Source organism: Ochlerotatus camptorhynchus, unplaced genomic scaffold (assembly GCF_037179485.1).
Source record: "Ochlerotatus camptorhynchus isolate MF236.1 unplaced genomic scaffold, CSIRO-AGI_Acam_v1.1 ptg000105l, whole genome shotgun sequence".
In the NCBI taxonomy this organism is placed as follows: Eukaryota; Metazoa; Arthropoda; class Insecta; order Diptera; family Culicidae; genus Ochlerotatus; species Ochlerotatus camptorhynchus.
In genome coordinates, this window is record NW_027040595.1 from 406,045 (window position 1) to 431,710 (window position 25,666).

At 42.7% G+C, this 25,666-nt stretch overlaps 1 protein-coding gene across 2 annotated transcripts in view; it reads left to right on the top strand.

Annotated features, from left to right (window-relative positions):
- Window positions 1-25,666, top strand: part of stet (stem cell tumor) — a 300,983-nt gene that overhangs the window by 225,101 nt on the left and 50,216 nt on the right. The window contains exon 1 of one of the 2 annotated variants that reach the window (XM_065219504.1): window positions 4,279-5,127. The exons of the other annotated variant lie outside the window; for it this stretch is intronic. The gene's annotated coding sequence lies outside the window, so the exon portion shown is untranslated. Of the gene's footprint in view, window positions 1-4,278; window positions 5,128-25,666 lie in introns of those variants that run through there. 2 annotated transcript variants of the gene reach the window in all.

Consider the following 25,666-nt stretch of genomic DNA (forward strand, 5'->3'; position numbering starts at 1 on the left):
GCACACTAGTGCATCTTCCTCTAACTTTAAATTGGGAATTCTGCGAACTACTTCGCATCGTTCCGGAAGTATTATTCCTTCATTGAGATTATCTTCAATAGGAATGTTAACTTCCGCATTATTAAAAATAAAATTTAAAATCCAGTATTCATAATTTATATTACATTTATACAGTGATAAAAAATCTCTTCCCAATATTCCATCCGTGAAAATTGGGAAGTTGTCATGTACTAACTGGAACCTATGATTCAACGTTAATGCATTCTGAAATGTTAATGCAGTAACAGTTGATGCAAGAGTTTCAAGTTTTTCACCAGAAATGCCAGAAATTGTGCATTTCTCATTTATATTAATGGGTTGATTATTATGTATTTTGCTAACTTTAAAAACAGATATGTCTGCTCCAGAGTCGATCATAAAGGTACAAATGGAACTTGTCATTTCGACATGTGCCTTTACAAAATTTGATGCCGAAGCATTTATTGTACATAATTTCGCAGTTGGCCTAAAAAATTTTGTTGATGTTGTTGTTGAGGTTGTGGTTGATGCTGAGGTGGTTGTTGATTAACATTCGGTACATTCTGTACCTGTGATGCGTATACGTGTTGCCCGCTTTCAGCGTTGGCATAAAAAATGCGTGGTTGCATATTACCACGATAGCCACCTCTTTGCTGTCCCCTACCTCGTTGGTAGTTGAAATTGGACCTGTTGTCATAATAATTGTTTTGAGGACGTCGTTGGAAATTTCCTCTACCGCGATGGTTTGAAAAACCACCACGGTTTGCATAATAATCTTGATTACGATTTCCACGATTGTTGTATGAATTGCCGCGTCCGCGATATGCGTGACCACGACGAGCAGCATACATTATTTGCGTATTTTGATTTCCAGATGATGTTGTTGATTCATTTTCTACTGCTTTTTCAATCGCATTGGACAATTTTTCAAATTGTCCTGATTTTAGCAGTAGTTTGGTTTCCGTATTTCTGACTCCGGTACAAAGTGCTTTCACACCTTGTTTTGTTGCCATTTTGTAAGCAGTTTCTACTGGAATGTTTTCAGATATATACGCCTTCTCAAGTAGGAAAACCAAATTTTCGACATCATTTGTGAATTTATTTATGTCACCAGTTTGTTTCGTCTCGTGCAGCTTTGCCACGTAGACGTCTGGGGATGTTATCATCCCACATCTTTCCTTCAGTTTATTTACTATTTCATTGATGTCCCTAGGATTATCACCAACCGCAGCACGAGCCTTGCCAGTAAGTCTGGTTTTTATGAACCGAATTACCGTTGCTGTGGCTGCTGCTTTTTGTGCTGCTGATGCCGCTGCAAAATCAGCATCAACAGTATCTGCAAAAAGCATGACTGAGTCAATAAATGAGCTCAGCCCTGCTTGGGTACCGTCGTAGACCTGGACAATTGCTGTCCCCATTTTTAGGTCTACCTTCGGTGCCGCCATTTTATTTTTGTCGTATAATTTGTTTAAAACAATAATGACCTTGGTCAAATTTTTAAGTCTTATTAAATTTCTAGGGCCATTAAGTCTGGCGTCTATGAACTGCTTAATTGAGTCATAAACTTGTCTGACTTCTGTCAAAATTTTTACTTGATGATGTTGTTCAACATCATTTAGTAGGAAATAAATATCTTCAAGCAAGTCTCTAGCTTGCTTGCGCTTTTCCAATAAGGTTTCTCTTAAATATTTCCTGGCTGGAGACTTTTTCAAATTCCTTGCTATAGTCTCCAATTTTATTTTCAACCTCAATACTTCATCTTCCATCTATACTATATTGTGTATATGTAATAATGTCCATGTACTATATTTGTTTATTGAAAATTGAAAAAAAAAATAATTTTGGATTGACTCACCATTTTCTTTTCCCCATCTTTATCTTCTACCTAAAAAGGAATAATATTAGTATTGTTTTTTTTTTTTGTAAGTTTTAAAACTATTTAATAATTAATATATTAGAATCATGAGGACTCCTCTCTTCGCTGCTGCTCTTTGTAACACTGCACGTCGTACTGCAGCTCGCGGTAGTTCCACATTATTTCCTCAGTGATACTGCTATTGTCCTTCCTTAGGGCAGCTGCTGCTGCCAGTTGAAAAATTGATTGAAAAATCATTTCCTTCGCTGTTATTTCTGTCTTCGACAACACTACACCTTTTTTTGAGACGCGGTTCCAGTACCGCCTTTCCCGTTCAAAATGGTCCAGGCACTGGTAGATGATTTCATCATCTAGATTTCGACTGGCCATTATTATTTTTTTTTTTCGATGAGGGATGTATTAATCACTCATTTCGCGCACTTTTCTGTCTGTCGCTTAATCACTAGTTCTTCTCCTACACTAATGTCATTTACACAGGTAGTGTAGCGAGTCTAGCCGCTCGCTCGGCTACCCGTTCCGTTTGTCCGCGATGGACTTTCGCGAACAACTTTGATAATACGTAGCTCAAAGCTACACCCGCTAAGATGCAAAGCGCGATAGTTTGCGCTTGCAGGTGGTGTTCGTTATTGTTCGTCGTGACGATTTCGTCAGCCGAGAACCACCCCATGATTGCACTTCAACTTTTGGACACTAGCAAAAAAAATAGTCGGTCGCCTTTTTTTTACACTCACTATTTAGAGTTTATGCATTTTCCTAATTTTCCTAATGTCACACAACACTCTTTGTCCATTTCCACGGATGATTTAATTTTCGTTTTCTTCACTTCAATTAACTAACATTTCCACGGATAGTCTTTTGGCGATTTCTTCACCTCAATTAACTAACATTTCCACGGATAATTTTTTAGTGATTTCTTCACTTCAATTCAACTGTCAACAAATCAACTGTCCGAAACAGGTTTTAACGTTTTCACATCACTTCAAAATCACTAAAATTTCACAGCTTACACTGTGAACTGTCACGGTCAGCCATCTAATTAGGCATTTCCTTATCTATTTTGTGAGGTGATATTTACTGCGGTAAGCAGTGTACTCCTTCGTTTAAGGTTCGGTCAAGAATAATCTGAATGACTTTATTCTGTGCTTCAGACCAACGCTCAAGGGAGTTAGTTCGTTGTTACTTATGCTGCGTATGCAGAATTTATGTAGCGCGCGCAAAGTGCACGGCTACGGTGTTTATTATTTAAACGATAAACATCTTGGTTGCACTGCGACAACCGGGTGGATGTTTATTCGATAATTTAGGGATGCTCAAGTCATCACACCACAGTTGCAAGCCAAGCATTTCGAGTTTTCCGATATTCTACATAGGGGCTGTCCATAAACTACGTAGACAGTTTAGGGGGGGGGTCTTGACAATTATCCACGGCCCATACAAATTTTAATTTTTTTTTTGTATGGACAATTGTCTACGCAGGGGGAGGGGGGGTCAAGAATCCCAAAAAACTGTCTACGTAGTTTATGAACAGGCCCATATTGATTTCAAGTTATTGAACCTAAATTGTAAACGATATTTTGCCAAACTACGGTGATACTTCGATATTATTTCAACATAAAGTTTAGTTCGTCAAGCCGATCGTAATATTATGTTGTTATCAACCTGTGAATATTTCGCAAACAAAATTGCGAAATTCAATATCCATTAAAAAAGTGACAAACTTTCACGCAAATCCCGTTGTGCTATCCGATCTTCATTGCCTGCATGTGTGCATGCAAGCCTTCCATGTGTTCATGCTTCTTTCCACCACACACATCGAGGATCGCTGCCACCGAAAAAGGGAGCTAGAGAGAGCGAGCCATTTCGTCCCGTCGGTCGGTCGGTCGTCATCGTCGTTCTCCCCACGGGTCATCACAACACCAAACACCTTGGCTTTCGAACGCGAGTGACGCACCTTCTGTTTTCCCGTTTTCCACCATCATCGAACACACTACACAACACAGCGGCATAAAAAGCATAAACAGAGAGCATAACATCCTCCCAAGAACACATCACTACGATCGAGCATAGGTGAGAGAGCAGAAGCAGAACGGAAGCACACTACCAAGTCCGGCACGTGTGTTTATTTACTTTCGCCTTCGATGTGTTGGTGAGCGAGTGAGAGCCTCTCTGCGACGCGATTCTCTTTTCTCTCGTTGCGTGAACAACCGAAGAGAGACCGCACATGCCGGCAATATTGTTGTGTGTTTTTCTTTTGTGCGGAGTTTCGTGCCTGCTGCTGCTGCTGCTGGCTACTTCCTCTTTACAAAAATAAGGTGCTCCGTTCGTCGTCGGTCGTACCTACGCTCTTTTTGGTTGGATTACACAAAACTCCTGCGGCTGATATTAGTTCGGCTACAGCGCGTAAAACCGAACCAGTCATTCGCTAGACATCGTCGGGAGTGGAACTTTGTTCTCACTTGGAAGTTTTTCCCGTTGGTTGTTCGTTTCGAATAAGTTCCGTTTCCGGAGTTTGACCAGCTGCTCTCAGCTTTAGCTAACAGGCCACCACAGTGGAAAGTCGATTCCGAGTTTGTGTGTCGCGGCGCAAGGAAGTCGACGAGTGACGAGTGCGTTTTGGTTTGTGTTGTGGCTGCTAAGGAATTTCGCGTTTTGGAAAAAAAAAATAACAGGCGAAAGGAAGCAAGGAGAAGTGTATGCGCGGCTATTGTGTAATGTAGGGGAGAGAGAGAGAGAGAGCAGTTGAAGAAGAAAAAAGTTTATTGTTACGAATCGAGGTAAATAACAGCAACGAATTTGATCGAATTTTCGTGATAGCTGCGAATGTTGATAATACTTGTGTTGGCGAAATCGGAACCGTATCCTGAATAATATAGCGCGGGGAGGTAAGAAGAAATACGGCCAGTGCCAAAGGAAACCGAGGTCGGTTCGAGGGTGTGTTCGGAAGAGAATCAATAGCAGCTCAGATGCGGTAAATATCGGTCGAAGGAATATAAAAAACAAGTGTGTTTCCTCGATATAGCGCTTTGAATACCGTGTGTTTTCTAGTGTGAGCTTGGAAGAGAAAACGGGGACAGGATTTTTTATTGAAGCAATTTGTCTTCTGCTCCGGACGGAAGCAGCGGTAGCAAATAAGTTCGGGAAACTCTGTGCATTCGGCGAAAGCAACGTTCCGGAAGGAAAAGTAGGAAACCAGAAGTTTTATTCACTCCCACCTCAGGATACGATAGCAATGGGTAAGTTGTAGTTTTTATGCGAATTTTTAGAGTTTTTGTTTTCTTGGGAAACTTGCCAAACTGTCCAAAGTTTTATGTCCCGATGTCTGGAATAGGTTTCTTGTGAAATAAATTGTCTGGAAGGTTGGTTCTGATCAAATGCAGCATTCCAGCTATCTGGGGAATCTAGCACAAGTCCCTAATCCCTTTTAATTTGGTCGTAACTCAGAGGACCAAGCTAGGATTAAGGAAAGTAATCCAATTTCAATTTATTTCCTCCGAGTGTTGGCTCACTGCCGTGACTCATGTTCGCTCTACTGTGAAATGAGAAAACTGGCAAACCCTTAGTGCGAGGAACTGCAGACACGTTGTAGGTAGAGGCATTTAATTGAAGGTCATTAGCCGAAATTTCGATTCAAATTGCGATTAGAAAGTTTTTGGAAAGGTCATTCGCATTCGATGATGATTTTTCAACGTTAATGTAAACAAGACATAAAATTGTCAAATAAGAAACCAACAGTACTGGAAGCGCCAATAGAAGACTCGTAATAGATTCCTACCCGTGTTCTCATTTCTTTCAATTGGGAGTTTCGCGTAGGTGCTCCCGCAGTCGTAAAAAGGTGTCTCAAGTCTCAAGTATTCGACGGCTCAACAACCGACGCGGCCGAGAGAGTGTACCTAAACCGTCGTCGTCAAAAATTGTCTAGTATTTCTCGATTTAGCCATCCGTTTCGCGTTTCATCTCGTCTCCCTCTCTAGGTGCCTAGCTATTGTGCCACTCGAATATACAATATTGGTACTGGTTGGCCGGGCCTGGCGTCAAGATTGCACGGATGAATAATTGAATCAATTTTGTGTGTTTCCCACGCACTTGTCAATTTGTCTGCTTTCAGCCTCTCCCCGTCGTCCGTGTGGCGCATATAGGATCCCGGGGGTATTGTACATTGCATTCAGAGTTTGAACTCTACCCGTGGCGGTGCGTCATCGTTTTAGCATCATCTATTAAAAGAGAAAGACTACGGGATCGAGTGAAATGTAGGCGATGGTTAGGCAAAAATCTTTCTCCGCTGGGTGTGCTCGTTGGGATTTCTTATGGGGGATGCGAGTGCAGGTGAGGTATCCAGAGGTTTGTGTGGCCGCTGCAGATCTATGAATGAAGCAGCTTACTCGCAACAAGATTTGGCTTGCACTGACGACGACGACGACGACAGGGTGTATCAGAGAGTATTAACATACCGATGGTAGAAATTATTAAATTCGTGGAAGTTAAATTTTAACTAATCCAAAATATCATCAAGGTCATTTTAGATCCATATCTAGCTTATTGATTGTCCTCAGTATAAATAACTTTTTGTAATTAAAATACCTGATTACAGGTAGTTATTGCACTGAATGCACATCCCGAATTGGCCCTTCCGATAGTCTAATAGATCTATCTATATTAACTTTGCCTTGCCAAATTTATCTTTTCCTACGATATTAAGTCGCCTACACAACTAACAATTTTTCACAATTAAATCAAATTTATCGTCAAATTTGAATATACCTATTTAGGTTGATTATGATTCATGTTGAATTCCATTATCGGTAATTCAAATATTTTTCACTCTCGATAATTGAATCTTACCGATAAGCGAATCTTACCAATACTTTTCTTTACCAAAGCCAATGTTTTCTTTCGCTTTTACAGCGTTTTCAAAGACTGGTTTGAACTTAAACTGACGTTTATGAATGTCAATAACATTTTTGGTTTTTAAATAGCTCCTCAAATTTAATCTCTCTTAGTTTTAAAATGTATTTGTTTATGCGTTTTCCTACGTTTTTATGCACTTTTTTGAATTGATGTGGATTTTTCGGCATTTCAACAGCGTCTTTGTCGTTAAAATAGCTTGTTTGCGGTTTTGGGCTTAACATATAGTATTGGAATAGAAATGGCGTTTTAGGCGTTGAAATTTATTTTTCGGTGCTCCAAATGCATTTTGGCGTTACAATTTCTCGACTTTCTTGACATTTTATGTACTTTTTTATGCATTTTCTTGCGTAACTAGCCATTTAAAGCTATTATGGTGTTTGAAATTTTTATGGTCCTAATTATAGCGACTAGAGAGCATAAGGCTGGCTCATGTTTTTCTGGCGTTTTCAGTTGATTTTGAAGTTATTTCATCTATTTCGCTCCTTTTAAGCCATTTTGAGTTTTTAACGGCAACTGTTAGAGCCTGTTAGGCGTTAATACATTTTACATGACTGTAAGGTCATGTTGACATTTTGTAGCAATTTTAGATTTTTTTTAGAAAATTTACAATGTTTGTTTGACATTGTTTTAATCTCAGTTTACCTTATTTTAACATTTTTTACGGCTAATTTGACTTTGAGATGATTGTGTTGTTTTAAAGATCTTTAAAATCGTTAAAAAATTTAGAGAATGCACAAATTACAATTATGACGGCTGATTTGCAATGTGAAATCAGTCATGAAGGTGGCCAAGGTCATTTCGACATATTTACCAATTTAGCGTTAATGCAATTATGATTTTTTGGTCGACAAGGCTCGGCTGCTTACTGAGGTCCTGAGTTCAATCCCAGGCTTGTTCGATCGTCGCATTTTTCATTTTGCCTTATTATATCTACAATAAATTTAAATTAAAACAGTCTGTTGCTTTATTGATCATATCACTTACCACACTGAACCCTGATCCTATCCTTCCCGTGGTAATTGTGGAGATGCAGAGATGAACTCGGTCTCTAATAACAACGATTGTCGAGCAAATCATGCTTCCCCTTAGAAAAGACCGCGATGACAGGGCTGGCATCTGTAATGATCTATAAATAGATTGAATCAGTGAATCAGTGTACATTGAAGGTTGAAATCTAACTCCAAGCTTTAATTTTACTAGTTTTGATCAGTAACGGAGTAGCAACTACGAAGCGAAATTATTGCTATATTTTTAGAGATATTTCAAAGACCTTAATTATGGCAATTTTAAGACCATTTTGGCGTGTTTACGGGTAATTCAGCGTTATTAAAGTTGTCACTTTCAAGGCCATTTATAACATTTTTTTAGGTGAATTGTCAAATTTTGTGCAGTTGAGTCCGTTTTAGCGATTTTTATCTTGGAGGCAGCTGGGTTCGATTGCCCGTCCGGTTAAATATTTTTTCGGGTTGAAACATTTCTTGACTTTCCAGGTCATATAGTATGGTTGTACTTGCCCCAAAATTATACTTATGCCAATATGGTACAGACTTAGAAAGCTCTCAATTAACAACTGTGGAAGAGCATCTATACGTAGTGGCTGTACGTAACTGCTGAATGTAAAGAAGAAAAAGAACCGGTGACCTACCGAATTCAAAGATTGATAAACGCTGAATTATGGTTCTGTCTGATTGTACGAGAATTCTTGTTCACAGCTCACCGTATTGGTTTGAATCATATTTATTTCTCCAATGCTCAAAAATGGTTGAACACTTCTATAGCGGCTTCCTTGTTTGGGGCGCTCAATATGCTATTGATAAGTCACCACGAACCGAGTTAGTTGGCTTAACATTGTATGCAGGTCAAATTTTGAACGACGTTGATCCAGCTAAAGAAATTATGTGCTGAAGATTCAAAATTGGTTTCAATTAAGCTTTGAAGAGCTTAGCTTTGAGAGTTGATGCATAAGTGTATTGAAAAGTCTACAATTGCAGACCTAAGTGTAAGTAAAGAATATGAACCAAGCATCAAGCACATGAACCCGAAAGCTGCTTACACAGTCCCCCTTATTCTGCGAGTCACGTGACTCTCTGTCACCGGTGAGGTGACAATTGTCACCTCACCGGTGAGAGAGAGTCACGTGACTCGCAGAATAGGGGGGAGTACAAGTAACTGATAGGTCATGTAAGTTGCGCCAACTATTGATAGACTAATTAAACGAACACCTCAGGCGTAGCATTTGAAAACGGCACAAAAGCTTTTGTAAACAAAACTTGTAAGGTCCTTTCCACGCGAACCGAAGAACGCCCACGCAAACCAGTATCACTATCGGGATAATCTTCCAGGTTCAACGTTATTCGATGAGACTTCACCTGCTGTACAATGTGACGACAACTAACTCGGTTCGTGGCTGCTTGTCTCCAGTTTCTTGAGCGTCTTAATCTGTCTAAATTTTGCTTCACTTGTAATCCGGCAATCTCACAACATGTCCCGCCCATTGCACCCTTCAGCTTTTCCACCTTTAGAGATACTAAATAAATAATAATACACAAAGCAATCATGGCAAATCAAGAGAGAGCCATGAGTCATGAGCCATGCACACCACCCAATCAATAAGTTCAATAGAAGCTGAACATCAAGAACCAAGGAATCTAATCAAACCCGAGCTGGTTACCAGTGCTAGTTAGGCATTGATAACTCAAATATGAGCCTCTATCCTGGCCTATCCCGATCTAGGATCGTGTAGCATTCCACCTCTTATGTTTCCTAATTAACCAAACTGAAAGCCACGCCAATTGTTGTAAACCTGAAAGCAGCAATGAGCAGCATTTACAAAGCTAGTAAAAGTATTTCAGACATTTTAGGATTTCTGATCGATCAAAAATCTTACAACGGCACCCAGTGACCTTCACGCTGTATGAAAGTACATAAACCACTCATTACCGAAAACGATACTCTGTCATTACTGCGATGGAAACGACGAACACCTATCCTTGACCACCCTGTAATTTTATTTCTGTTCAATACCAAATCAGTGCGCTTGGCAGCGGTGCTGCACCTACGCTGTCTGTCTATCTGTTTACACCACCGAAACAGCAGGGCAACAGTGGTGGAATAAAACCGGTCGAAGAAATAGATCTTTCTCCCCTTTCCTTTTCCACGGCCTCGTCGACAGAGGAATTATTGCAACGTAAAATCTCGCCTCGCTTGTTCCCATTTTTGTAGTTCATTCATAAAATCCGTAGACAGCCCGAAAAGCGGCGCGTGCAAACAAACCGTCATCTAGCAGACTTCAGTCCTTATTCGCCAAAATCCGCGCGGAGGCTCATGATTGAACATGTTAGGACGTGCGTCACACGCGGGAACGAGACGCGGAACGCGCCCTCACCCATTGCGCCTTTCTATTCTACGACGGGAGCTGCAGAATCGACTCCACGGCTGGAAAGCGAAGGCCCATGATCGGTTAATTCATTCCGCCTTCGTCCAATCAGTCTACTTGATCCACGCGCCGCCACCACCGCCGCCGTCATGGGAGATCCTACGCTCATTCATTAAAATACGGACTATGTGTGTTTGGGGAGATGCAGATCTCGGGGGCCTCCCATGGGGAGGGCTGCTCCGTGGGCTGTTGAAGGCCATTCATTCATCGAGCTTGAAAGTGCTGACCACTACCATCTAGCCGGGGTGGCGGCTCCGAGGAGAAATTAATAAAAGAGAGTGAAATGAAATTATAACCTTCTTGCTAAGCGGATGCTAGATCGAGAACCATTTTCGCGCGGCGGCGCTTCATATCAGTCATGATGAATTGGATAATATCGATTGGAATTCGGCCGCCGTCCGTCGGTTACTGCACCTATAACAATAGACAAGGTCGTTTGCTGATTCAATACGGATATAAATAATCGACATGGCTACTGGAACATTCAATAGGCAGATAGGTGACATCGACGAGTTGAGAAATTCCATTGCATACGTCATTGTCGTGCCGCGTCGCGACGTGTATTCTCTCGATTGCGAGGGGTGCGTCATCGGCCGCAGCGAGTGACTGCCGTTCATACACCATGTGATGCAATACATTATTGCTTCGCGTTTGGTTGTTGAACTCACTGAGTTGTTTTTTTTTTTTTAATTTCATCATTATTAGATCACGTCCTTCAAGTTTCTTTGGGTCGGGTGACTATGCACATCGACACGTATTAACAGGTATTGGAATGCGTTGGCGGATGGTACTTTCCCGAGTTCCGTATCTTATCGCCGCGTATAGCTGTGCTGTTGTGGCTGCTAACAGCTGCGCAGGCATACCGATGCCTCATCAACGACGACTACGGTTACTTTTATGCAACCATCGAACAACGCGTGAGAAAATCGGCCTTGATAATTTGCCAATCTTATTAAATCAATTTGAGCGGAAAATCGAAGATTGCACTAATTTCGAAGCTCGCGGCTTACCGCTTCGACGAGGGCGACGACGATGACTGCGGCGGGAAATTTAATTGTGAAAATTCGTTTCCACCATTGCATATAGCGGTGGCGGCGGCGATGTGGCATTGGATGTGTGTGTGTTGATTGGACGCACGCTCTCCCCGCGACTAGTAGCTCTAGCAGTCAGTGGCTTATTAATTATGGCGAAATGGCCAAATCAACAGCGGCAGCGGCCCAATCGCACCCCAATTGTGTAGCACACGAACCGGGGGTTGTTGGCGGTCGTTTTGATTGTGTAGCTTAATTTTCGCGGCGGCTATAGAAGAAGAATTACGTGGCCGGTTTTCAGTTAACTCACCCAACTCTAAACGCGACGTCGACGACGACGGCGAGGTGTCACAGACAATTAGACGTGGTGTTTGGCTAACTGCATTTTCTTGCACCGATAGACCAATGTTCCGATGCTATTCCATCGCAGTTCGAGCAGTTCCCTTTTTGTCTATGTCTTTACCACCAGAGGCTACGAAAGGGGGAAAAGTTCACGTGGGAATTGCATGTACATACACACTCACACACGTGATGCACATGCCCACACACGACAGGAGCGGAAATAAATATCGAATAAAGATAATTGTCTCGCTCGCCCTGTGCAACGATGCGGAACGAGTGTGAAATAACGTGGGAGGAATTTCCGCTTCACCGTGTGCTACATCTGTATCTTGTTTACCTGTGGCTGTCACTTTGACACAACAGCAAACAGTCATTGCCCGCCCTCCCGCTCGCTCGCTCGGTGGTCGCCTGTCATTTCGAAAATGCATCGAAATCTAAATCTCTCTCTCTCTCTCTCTATTGTAATTAGTTTCCTGATTTGGCTGATTTCGGGCGCCATTTGACCTAGAGTCAACATCATTTCGCCAATGGTACTTGCAACCATCATCATCGTTCGTCATCGAGATTGTTCACAATTGACTGACATCGCGTGACGAACGGTTGGTAAATTTGTCTAGCGACAACCTAATTTATTTTTTTCGAGTGCTGTTTTTGATGGTGGGTGGCGAAAAGGTCACTGGTTTGAATTTTTATTCCGTGGAAGCTCAGCGCCGTTTTGTGTATTTACAGTATAGATTCCGGTGGAATGATGCTTTGTACTGCTGAGAGCGACATTGCCTTGAGTTGAGGCAGTGCTCGGCTGGAAATACAAGAATTAGTCATTTCGATTGGAGTATGTGCTGTTTGATGCGATTGAATTGGAAAGTGGTTGATTTTCTGATCCGTGGACATTTATTTAAATACTTAATCTTGCTACAGACGTTTAGTTTTGCGTTTTTAAAATTGTTTTATCATTTAATTTAAGAATTATTCTGGCTTCAATAGGTCGTTTCAGTTATCTTAAGATGAGTTTTGGCGTTTTGTAGACTATTTTTGGCATATTATGGCCATTTTGGCGTTTTTCAGATTATTTTCATTTTAGGTTTGCTATTTAAACGTTTATGACCATTCAGGCGATTTAGTATGTCTTGTGGTGTTCCCAGAGCATTTTAGAGTTTTTATGACCATGATTTGGCCTGGTTTGGGGTTTTTTTAAGTATGTACTCAGTTTTGTAGACTACTAGGATAGAGAACTACTTCGACATAAGTGCCCCCATTTCCGTCATGTCGAGCAAATGTATCACTTATTTCGACTTAAACAAACCAATCATATGTTTGGTACGATAATTCAATTAAAAATTTACAAATCAAAGTCTCATGAGAACGCATAATGTGAATATTTACATCCATTCATCTAAAAAAAAACAAAAGAAGTGCTCCTAGCGAATATTCTTTTTTTGTCTTCATCCATATGCCGAAGTGAATCCGATGCCGTTTCAATGTGTTTGAACGGAATTGAAACTCGTATTAAGAAAATCAGGAATTAAGAACCAGTATGTTTTTCCTTGATTTGTTTTCCGTCGATCTTGTTTTCCGTGCTGAGCACCAATGCTACCGACGTCAGGGAGGCAGCTCCCACACCTGGACCCCACCTATCGACCCATCAACTCATGAACCGGGGACCAACGGCTTTTACTTCCCTTCCGAAGGAAGGTGTGATCAGAAATGTTATGCCACAGAACATCCCGGCGGCGTCGACTGGGATTGAAACCAGGCCCTTTGGGGTGAGAGGTAATAACGCTTACCACTACACCACCGGGGCCGCTAAGAACCAGTGTTAGATTGTGAGCCAGTTCGAATCCGCCTCGTGTTCGAAGTTTTAAGTTAAGTTCGAATCCGCCTTAAGTTCGAATCCGCCTCGTAGTGAGAAAATTCTGAACTACTGTTCACCAGCCAAAAAGTCCTCATTATTCATTATTTTTCAAAGGTATAAATGTTTTCAATTCGATGCCTAGACACATCAAGCGTGCAACTACACTTACAGAATTTAAGAGACGCTGCATTTCACATGTAAAAGCTGTTTATTGAGCAGCTAAATTTTTATTATTTATGGATTATTTTGTATGGAGACAGTCATAAAGACATTTTAGCAATTTGTGTAGCATATACAAAAAACTACATTGTTTGCCCCGATGGTGATGATGGATTTTTAGTTTTTTTGATTTTGTAGTAGTAATAGGAAAAATAGCTTTGAGTGGTCTACAATGGTTTTTGCCTCGCGCGCGGAATACAGGTATAAATGACTAATACGTGGAAATTGTGACAAAAGCCTTGAATTAGTAAAGGGTTGGCTGGAAGTCGTTTCCTTGAATATAGTCCTGGCACGGTGGAAGCTTAAACGTGTAAATCCCAGGTCACGTGTAAATGGAAGTATTGTCCAGGATTATACTTGGACTCTTGATAACTAGTTACACTTTTGAATGTTTTTGGTTGATGCCTATTGCATATTTAACAGGACATTTATATCTGTAATTGTAACCAGCTCGATTTTGTTTGCGGTTAAAATGTTTATATTTAATTATCTTAAAGATAACTCATCCAGCTCAAACCTTTGTAGGGGTAAGAGGTGGGGTCATCATAGAAAAGGCCTGACCCCCTCCCCACACTGAACAAGTTTGCCGAAGACAGTAACTTTCAAGCTGGTCAGGATATTGAGATATTATAAATGCGAGACCACGTAGCCACGTAGTGACAAAATTCTGTACTGTCCAGTGTCCACCAACAAAAAGATCTTGACTTCCTGAACAACTTTGTCGAAGACAGTAACTTTCTATCAGGTCGAGATCTCGAGATATATCACATGCGAGAATTTCACTTGTATACTAGCGCTACGTAGTGAGAAAACTCTGAACTACTGCCCTTGAACTAAAAGGTTAGGATCTCCTGAAAAACTTTGTCCAAGACATTAACTTTCTATCTGGTCAGGATGTCAAGATATTCCATGTTGTAAGTCCATACTACGAGGACACCGTTTACGTGATTTCCATTTACGTTTTTCCTATTATCCGTATTTTTGGGATTTACTATAATCAAAGTTTAGCTTCTTGACTTGAAACCAGTAGCGCGAGTAACGAAGGGTTAAACTAAAAAGGGGGAGGAGTTCAACGCCAGTCTTCAGTGAGAAAAGTGCCGAGAATGGTAACACTTCGAGTGCGCTAGTATTGATGGATCTGCAGCGGAGGTGATATGGTTCTGCTTGACCTGCATGGGTGACGATTGATCGATCCGAGGGTCCTTGGGTACTCCACGGTGGACCAGAATTTTTGTAGTCATCCCAAAGAAGGCATAAGAAGATAAGAACGAAATTTTGACTTAACTTATATTTAGTAGTGTCGATGCGAAGAGGTTGACGATGAAGATAGAGAATCAGATCAGGAGCAGTAAAATGTCGAAGATGATCATTAAGCCCGGTTTACACGATTCAATTCGGCGTTTAACCTACTTGTCTTTCGTAGTTCATTTTCAAGTCAGTTGAACATCGACCACCTATTCTAGTTGGTCACTGCTATCTACTCTACTAATATTTTCAGGCTAAAGAAGGAGTGTCCTGTTTTGTACGAAGCATTCGTCTTCTTTCAACTCGAATCATAGCTGTAAGTTGCCAACCACGCCGTCTGCGGAGGGTCCGTCAGTCACATTCCACATGGTCGATCCACCTTGCCCGGTGCGCGTCTCTTCGTCTTTTTCCAGTCGGGTCACTATCAAGAACCATTTTGACTCGGTCGTCGACCGACTCATTCACGTTGCACTCCACCGTAAATGGCACGCAACACCAACACACCAAAGTAGGCACGATTCCCTGCCAAAATGTGTCTTTGAATTTCTCTGCTGGTATCATTATCGGTGGTCACCAGTGAGCCCAAATACACGAACTCGGCGATCATCTCGTTTTCGTCACCTTCAATCTAAACTCGGCTAGCATTGAATCCTGATGAGTGTGGGCGTCTTAGTGGAATACCTGTATAAAGAGAGAGAAAAGAAAGATAAGTAATTTCCATTTAATTCCACTACCTTATTTGCTCATCCTTGACAGATACGCGTATTTCGTCTACAATGTGCAGACTTCTTCAGTGGTTTGTACTACTCAGGTCGAGTATTAGTACAAGACACTGAAGAAGTCTGCACATTGTAGACGAAATACGCGTATCTGTAAAGGATAGGAAAATAAGGTAGTGGAATTAAATGGAAATTACTAATCTGTCTCTCTCTTTCGGCTAACATTGTCTTCCCTAGAACGCCTTTCTCTCATGTATGTCGTCTTCGATGCGTTGCAGTCCAATCCGCCTGGCTTCAGCCTTTAGTCTGATGTACATTTCCACCATATCACGTCAAAGTTCCGTGCCGATGTCAATGGCAAAGCCAGTAAGCTGGATTGTGCCACTCGTGACTATTTCCGCTTTCTACACGATGTTTAATAGCAGACACGAAAGTCCATCACCTTGTCGTAACCCCCTTCGAGATTCAAAGGAGCTCTAGAGTGTCCCCAATACTCGAACAACGCATATCACTATATCCATCGTCACCTAGACCAATCGTGTCAGTTTATCCGGAAATTCGTATTCGTTCATAATCTGACATAGCTGGTCTCAATCGATTGTGTCGTATGCGGATTTGAAATCGATGAACAAATTCCCGAATCGCGGTAGCGCGGGCATCCATGAATCCCGCCTGGTATTGCCCCCCCGAACTCTCTTGCAAATGGTGACAGGCGGCGGCATAGAATTTGCCATCTGGACCTGGACGTTTAGATTTGAAGGCGAACAAAACGGTGCAGTTGCATTTGTTCACCGATGTCTGGCTGGATGCAACACTCCAAGAACATGTTTCTGTTCTTGATACGAAGAACTCTTAGCCCCATTCTAAAAAAAAACTTTGAACAACAAAACCCTCTTACAAGCGTTCCACCCTGCAGACAACAGTCAATGGGTGTGCCCGGCCGACCGGTCCGGCATGTCACACCGGTGCAGGTTCTCACGTTCTCATCGGATACAGTTCTACACCATTGGACCGCACCCGTTCGATCGAACTATAAACACCTATAGCTCCTCTCCGGGGTTGTCATTCTGGTACTACTTCAACGAATGCGGGCGCATAGTTCCAAATGTTTGTCACACATTCTTCACCACTTGTTTCCCATTATTCCCATTTAAATGAATACAACCGAACGAAAATCAAAATGAGCTGTCAATATTTGCTCTAGATTAGTCCGTTTGCTCAGTAATTATGCCATACATTGTCGTAGTCGTCGTCGTCGTCTTCGCCCCGCAGTCTTGTTTACATCACACCACTTGTTATGCTGTTTTGTATGTTGTGAGGACTTGGGATTTTCTCAACACTGACTGGTGCTTGCTGCCCGCCGTGCGGTTCTGTTTGTGTATGCATACAAATGGGTCAGACGACAGCAGCAGCAGCAGCTGCTGAAGTCAATGCCGCCTCATCCTCCTCCACCATCATGTGGCTTGTTATTTTGTAAACAAAACTTGACTGTGTCGCGCGCTGTTGTCAGTTGACACTTGGAGGCGGCGGCGGCTGACTTTGTGACACTGTGACAGAAAGTCGCACCGCGGAACGGTATAGAGGCTCGGAAGAATGGCACCGCGAGATCGAACTTGTCCGAATCCAGAAGCCTACGCAATATCCATTTCGGCAGATTTTCGCACCATCGCACTTAAATCCGCGCGAAAAGTGATCAGCAGCAGCAGCAGCAGAAGTCCCCTCGTCTCGGAAGGGAGCCGAGGATCGGAAATCGAGGGGTTTTATTATTTATTTTTTTCGTGGTCTGCAGAGGCTTTATTTATCTTTTTCGTCTTGCAGAAGCTGGCGTTTGTGGATGAAAAATAAAAACGCAGAACGTGGGACGCACATGAGAACATTTGTCACTGCAGCAGGCACAGCTCAGGCCGCCGGTGAGAGAGACGCGCGACAGAGGCCAAAGTGCAACCGAGTCTCGCTTAGTGCCAAGTTGGCCGGCAGACCATTCGCCGTTGTGGGAGAGGGAAGCAACCTGGAGCTCCATTTTATCTTCCCTCCCAGTGACAGTTGAAACCTGTGCGCGTTTCCCGACGATGATGGTGCCGGGTTTAGCGCCTGCGGTTATATTTATTCGTCCTTTGTTTCAATTTTCTTCATGGCAATACCTGATGATGCCCACGACGATATTCTGTTGCCGCCGCAAGAGTAGAGTGTTCCGATTTTCGCTTGTCACTCAGTTTCTCACAAACCGTGTCACGATTCGAACGTTGACAGCATTCTATTGTTTACTGCCGACTTCGGGACTAGAACAACTGCGCCAACCAACTTGATCGGTACTGGGGGTGAGAGGAAAATCCTTTCCCGGTCGGACTTTTCTCTGTGATGTGATTATTGTAATTTCATGGATTATATGAAACAGGTAAGGAATGAGGCGAAATAAACGTGCTCGTTGACAACGAAAGGAGCAAAGTCGGAGCTAGGAGGAAATCGATAATAAAAGAAATCAACATATCAATAAAAGATTTTATATTCCCGTTCGCTCTTTTGCTCCTTCTCCGGAACAATAGGCTCATACGAAGGACGAGAGGAAACGTAGAAGCGGTTAGGGAAAACAAACAAGAATCAGATTGAGGAGTAATTTCTGCCAGACTTTTGCAACCAGTACGATCCCTTCTGCTTTGTTTTGCCTATTGTTTGTTATTTTGACACAGGGAAAAGCCGATTCTAGTTTTATGACGGGACTTAACCTCAATTGCTGGTTACGCCCATTCATCCGTCATCTGGGAACATCTGGGAATATTCGTTTTCTCTCAATGGAGTGCAGTGGTTTTGCAAACATATAGCGTCTGCCGCTGCCGGTAGGTGTCGCATTCTGTCACGGAAGGATTTCTCTCATTATCATTCCTGCTGTGAGTGTGGATCGTTTTCGACCGTCAGTGCAAATTTCAGTGGAAGAGTCTACCAACGAGTAGGCGGTGAAGTGTGTGGTAGCTGTGGTAACTACGCTGACGACGACGACGACGACGACGCGCGAGGTGCTCGTCTACCTGTTTTTCATGATGCGCTCTGATTCAGGCGGCTTGCGATCGCGATTTTGTGTGTTAAGCTCACTTGAGCGCAACGGGCTTTAGCCTCATTAGAAATGCAGGCGAAACCCAAGCAAGCCATGCACTCTCGCGGTGTTGCAGTTGGCTGAGCTTTGTTGTGCTGCTCTGGCTGAGTGCTGATTTTCACGCTCATTAACCGAATAGTAGCTGCTCAACACAACCAAACGAGGTGTTGGTACAATCTGCGAAGTAACAAGGGCAGTCAGTGGATTAAAGGTGTAGTTCCTAACTTTCCAAGATCAGCTCAAAGAGTTGGCCAACGTGAAGATCGTTGTTCTTAACTTTGTAGTGGCGAATCAAGTCGAATGAAAAAAAAAAACCGCAGGGATGTGGAAATGTTGTTCCTCTTCGTTCGAGGTATTAACTATCACACATAATATGATTATGAATAAAAATAAACAAGCGAGCGGCACAGCGGGACAGTACGGAACAACACCCAGAGCACGGGGAAAAGAATGAATGAATGATTCATACGATCGTTCCGCTGCTGGTGGTGCTGTGGTACCCGTTTATTTTCATATCGTATTTTGGTAAACAAATCATGAACTCACATAAACATATTTGATTCCATAGCTGCTGCCGTCACTCGGGCTCTTTGAGCCCAAGCACGATGATGCGGGCGTCAATGGAAATGTGATATCCACCGAGACTCTCGCTTTCAGCACTCTAATCTGACCGACAAAAACGAGGACAACTGTTCCCGCCCGGCAGGTTCACCCGTCAGGTGAGAAATGGTTTCTTTATCAACGCGCTCAGATCTCCAGAACCGACCGTATCCCCTTTACAATGTTACCCTCGTAAAACCAACCGCCTCGGATGGTTTCACCTTTATGATTTCTGAACGACCTACGTGCAAATAGTCCAATGCACCACCGACGCCGCCTTCAGCCACTTGAATCCCGTTTTTTCCCGGAGTGCACTGTTTGGCGATCGTTGAACCTTCCCAGAGCCCAGAGAACATTGGTAATTCTCATACTTGGATCATGACGCAGGAAGTACCGTAATATTTCCTCTTCAACGTTCCAAGCACCGACACTTGACATTCCCCAAAAATGACCAACGATCCTCTACCGTATACGCTCCGGCGTAGATGATGATTGACATAAAAATTAGACAACAAAAATTCCCACTGGGGTTCAGTTCTTAGAGCGAACATACCTACCTACTTACACAGGATTGAGTTATTAAAACCAATTCCGTTCCCATAACGTTTGGAACAAATTAAGCTCTTTACACATGATTCTCCATCCATCTCATCGTGGTTGCCATCGTCGTCGTCGTCGTCGTGTCGTGGTCTCCTGCTCTGTTGTTCTCCTCGGTTTCGTGTATTGTTTTTGAAACAATTCAAAATCAGCGTTTTTGGACAGTTCACTCTCGACGACGACGATGACCCGCTGCGCAGCTCGTCCGTAACCTCTATGGCAGCGTTTCTCAATCAATGGGTCGCGACCCACCGGTGAAGATTGTATGAACACTTGGTCTAATTTTCAAAACAGGTCGGGATAATCAGAATTCTAACCCAAATTATTGAAAAAGATGTTAAATATTACATCCGATCAAACCAATTGACGAAATCCATCATGAAGAGCTTTTGGGGAGGTACGAGTAATTTCTTCTTATCTTCCTTGAATAGCCTTATTCTAGCATTTCAAAAACATTTTGAAAATTTCAATGCCATTTTTTAGATTTATTGGAAATTTTGATGTTTTAAGGTTGTTTCGGAGACTTAAGACTGTTTTATCATTAGATTTTAGGTTTGGAGTTTTTTAAGCCATTCTGGTGATTTTAAAGCCATTTTGGCAGCGCAAGCGAACCTACAATATTTTGGCGTTTTCAGACGTTTGTAGGAATATTTCGACGTTTTAGTTCTTTTAGTTTTTTTTATCTAGTTCGTTTATCTTTAAGGCTCAATCGCGTTAGCTTTACGGAGCCGATAGTTCATTGTTCTTTGTTTGTAACAAAAGTTCTATGTCTAGTAGGAGTTGGGTCGAATACTCGCGGCTTACTTGAGGTTAGAAAGGTACATTGTCGAAGTATAGGATCAGTTATTTAAGTTCTTTTGGTTCTTTCATGGTTATTATGAGGATCTTAAGGCTGTTTTGGCGTTTTCAAGCTTTTTTTTTATTCACGGTTGTTACAGGGATATTCAGACTATTTCGGCGTTTTGAGATCCTTTTGGAGTTTTCATTTTAGCGTTTTAAGAATTTTCTAGGATTTTTACACTATGTTGGCGTTTTTTACCAAAATTTAATAGCTATGTTGGGGTTGCTTTTTAGTTACTTCGTTTTGCAATGCTATTTTATCACTTTATGTTCATTGATGCGGGGTTTGATGGATCTTTTAGTGTTTTCAGACTTTTTCTGTACTATGAAGGCCATTTTGGCGTGATTTGGCATTTTAGCGCAATTTTGTCCTTCTTTAGCTATTCCTCGATTTTAAAGGCTACACCCAACCGAAAGATGTAACATTTGCTTACAATTATGAGGGATTCATCTTAGCAGGATGTTAGTTGAGACCGCATGAATGGAGGATGCGATATACCTAACAGCAGCCATATGCAAGCTGTGCTTTCTTCGCTCGTCTCTCTCCATGCTTCGGAATGGATAGTCTAAAAGCGAATAAGAAGTGCTCATTCCCTCTCATACTCGACTTCGTATTAATTTTGCTGCTGATTGGGCATGTGACTTAAGAGTAAATACATACATTTTGGGCAATTTGTTGTTCAAAATGTCAATTTTGGCGTTTTGAAACTATTTTGGAGTTTTAAAGCCGGTTTAGGGTATTAAATGTCGTTTTGGCACTGTTTATGGCATTTAGTTACACGTTTGTTTTGACGGTTCTTAACCATTTTGCAGAGGCGTCGCGTGCCTCATTTGTTTACCTGTGCACCAAACTTTGTTCGTTATAGTTTACCACCACATATTAGTTTTTGTTTTATTTTTCAATGCTCCATGAATTCGAACTACTGCATTAATCACTACCTAACGTAACATTTAAAGGGCCTATCATTGTGTGTAAACAAAACTTGTATGGCCTTTTTTTGAGCTAACCGAAGTAGGAGGAATTGTAAAACTTAACAACATTATTAGAATGAACCAGGGGAAGCTCATAAGTTTTGACAGGCGCACCGGCGCAACCGTCGGTAATTGAGAGATTTACAACTGACAAGAGAGTGAGAGCGAGGTTTTGCGCTCTCTTTCTCCATTACTCTGTCTGCAATTAGATATCCAAGTGCACAGTGAGAAATGCACGCTTTAGGCACCCATACATCACAAATGTTCTTCTAGTTTAAACTCACACATTCAAACCGGTCTGCAAGTATGATACACGTCCAAAGCGTACCAGACTGCTGTTTCCGTGTTGCTCCCGTTTGACGCGTGACTGCTGAAAATTTCAATTACAATTAGTGGTGCAAACCGCCATGTATTGTGGAAAATGTGTGGTGTTTCAAGAGGTGATAGAAGGTCTGCTTGGCTTACATCAGGCATTTGACCATTCACAAACTTGCCACTCGCCACCCAAAAAAGCTCGCTTTTAGGTCCACTAACGAGTTTTGTCTAGGTAGTGATATCGACATGCTTAGAAATCAATGCATTAGGGATTAGGCAGACCATCCTAACTAAATTTATTCCTTTTTGAAGCAAACCAAGGTCGAAGATTTAATTGAGCCATACTATAAAATAGTGTCTTCATGGTCACTTGTGGTCTGGAATAAAGAAGTACAGATTATTTACACCTGTGTTGTGCACAGGTTGCACATGTGGACGCGACGCCACTGATTTTGATGTCTAATGCAGACCCATACTAAACCAGAAAAAAAAAACTGTTTTTCTGCGTTATTGAAGCATGGTTGGCGTTGCCATGTTTTTGTTTTGCGTTTTGGTGACTTCTTTTGGAGTGTTTATTATTTATCGGATTTTTTTTTTTGCGATTCAAAGTCTGTTTTGGCGTTCCAAAATATGCTTTGGCGATAACTTTCATTTTTTTTTTTGAGTGAAAACGAAGCCCTGAAACAGCTACCACTGGATGCAGGAAAGCACGTAGCTGTGGACACGAGGGAAAGTAGAACGAAACAATAGATCGCTTATCAGGAAGAATCGGAAGAACTCATCAAAATCATCAGAATAATTGGCATCGTGTTATTTTTCGGCATGCCAAAAAAAGATGTCTCCGCTTTTTGGCAGCTATAAGCGTTTTTTGACATTGCTTGTTCTTATATGGAGTTTTAGGCGGTTTAAAGATTTTTTTTTATATTCAAATGGGAATTTTGGTTTTTGTTATTCAAATGGGAATTTTTCTAGATTTTATGGTTTTTTTTCGACCTGGAAATGGTTTTCTTCGATCTTTTATGAAGCGGGTTTGGAGTTGACGGTGGTTATACAGCAAATAGTCCAGTGTCAATAGATTTTCAGGCGTTGAAATGGCTTCTCTTTGACCAAAACACTCTTGCAGTCTCGCGTGGCTTGAGAACCGCTGATCTGTTACCGCAACCGCCGCCGGTCGCAGCTGCCGGTCTTCGATTATCATATTAGTATGCAAAGAAGCGGGGAGAATCGAGAGTACATGAATTCCTGTGTGACACTCTCCGCAGCACGCTGTTGGTGACTCGTAGATCGGCGGCGCAGGATCGCGTCATTCCGGTGGTGTGAGAACCGTTCCTGAAGGGGTTCAGCAGGCCCTCCACGCTCGTCGGTGTGTGGCGGTCGGTCGGTGGTCGCGGAAGAAAAGCAAATAAAACCTCCGGCACTTTTTTGTTCCTCTTGCAAGCAGCCTGGCGGTCGGTGATGGTGGTGCTGGTGTTGGTGAAACTCTCCTTATAGTCTGATTATTTGTATGTAAATATCGAGTGGGAATGGAGCTTGTTTACGATCGCGCCGTGCGGCGAGGAGAGGACGGCAGCCCGACGAACTGAGTACACCGAAAGGTAGATGGTGGTGTTTTCGCCCACACAGATTGTTGTTCTTTTCAGCTCCACTTGATTCGTTGGGTGATTTTGAAGATCTAGAATACACCTCAGTGCGGTTTGTTGACTTTTGCTGGTTCCATAACCGGGCAACACCGAACTCCATTTGACACCGACACCATCACAGACAGGCGTCATGCCCCAATTCCCGGTGCTCCATGAAATGAAATTTTCAACATTTCCAATTGACTAATTGAATCAATTTGCCCCGAAGCTTTGCTCGGGAATTAAATCGCTGCTGTAGACATACAGTGCGTGAGAAAATCTACTTTCCAATATTAGCTTCACTGTTGATCGCCGGGCACTTCCAGCAAATGATCGCGTTCGGGAAAGGGGAATCGATTCGAACAAGAAAGCGGGTTAACTCCGCTTTGTTTTTCCTTTCTGTGCACCGTGATCCGACCTAATAGAGATTAACCCCCTGGAAGCAGAGCAGCAGCAGCAATAGTAGATTCGAGCGGGGGCCTCCACGGAGCGCTAAATAGAGACATAAAGAGAGCAAGAAGCCTTCACCGAGATGAGTTCGATAATAACCCGAACGAAAAATGGTAATTATGATTTCTGAGTGCGCGCTAGCGCTCCGCTTAAAGTAGCCGAAAACCTCTGCCGTGCGTCGTCGTCGTCGTCCTCGTCGTCGCCGTCGCTACTCCATTGAACAAATTCTTAAGACAAAATCGTGTGAACCTCCTTCTACGAGGCGACTCGTAGCCTGCTGTGTGTGAATACGATCAATAAGCTCTCACTCGATCGACGCATCCATGGCATCCTTAGACCGCCGACGCATCACATCAGAAGAAACCAATAATAGCGGATCATTTGGGTGATTACACATCAGCGCCCAGATGCCCCCTTGTTTCAGCGCGGTGCGGCTTCCGAAAATTAGCATCCGAGATTTCGGCTAGCAGCGCATCTAGGTAGTCTAATCAGCACATCGAACTGCTGCTTGACTCGGCGGTGGCGGCGCGAGATAGTGAAGCGAAAGGTGTTTATGTTATTGTGTGTTTCGGAAGAGGCGATAATCTTGCGCGGAAAGCAGAAGATGCCGAGTCTGAGCCGCACGGAGTAATCATCATCTCGTGTAGGTCCACCTTCTCCACCATCGTCCCTCCGCTGCTAATGGGAGGTAGACAACTACAAGACGATGATGATCGGCGAAGAAGCGCATGCTGCGCGAACTGGAGCTTCCGACAGAGCGGTACAGTGGTTCATCGGGAAGGAGGAAGAGTCTATCTTCAAGTGGCTAATTCCGGGTAATTTTCATTGTTTTACTCCATTTCCCCGGTATGAGTGGAGCGGAGTGCGGTGTGCGGGAGCCCCAGAAAAAGTACCTACGCTGCCGGCCGACCCATCATGGGAAGTAATTAGTGAAAATTAGAACCAAAATACATTAGGAGGTTTCGAGGCCGCCGGACAAATAAACGTGAGAAAGTTTCGGGGATTTTTTTTTTCGATTGAGGGTGGAAGCGCATGCTGTAAGGATTCGGGTAATTGGGCAGTGAGATTGCACAAACCGTAAACAAGATTCTCGATCCGGCGGTGGAGAGACACTAACGAAATCGGGAAGACGGGCACAATGCACGGGGTGTAGTTAGGGGCTGAAATTACGATTCAAACTACGTGCGGACATTGCGGATCGAAGGTGGTCGTCTGTCCGTTTGAATTGCTAAGTTGTGTTAGTAGCTGTGTGAGTGGATCGTAACAATGTCGTAAATGCCCGGTCCAGCACCTTCTGGTGGGTCTCCGCTCCGCACCACAAGGAGATGAAAGCAGTCTCTAACAAATGGGATAAGAATATATAAAGTGTAACAATAAAAGCAAACAGACTTCTTCGAGACCCAACTCCCCTTCCCCACCTTTTCTCGCTTAGTTTCTCGGTCAGTTCAAAGGCGTGGGAATTGATGGTCCCGGAACGAAAGACCACGGACGACGACGACGAAACGCGCGTGAGAGGTGCCAATGAGAACAATGATATCACCT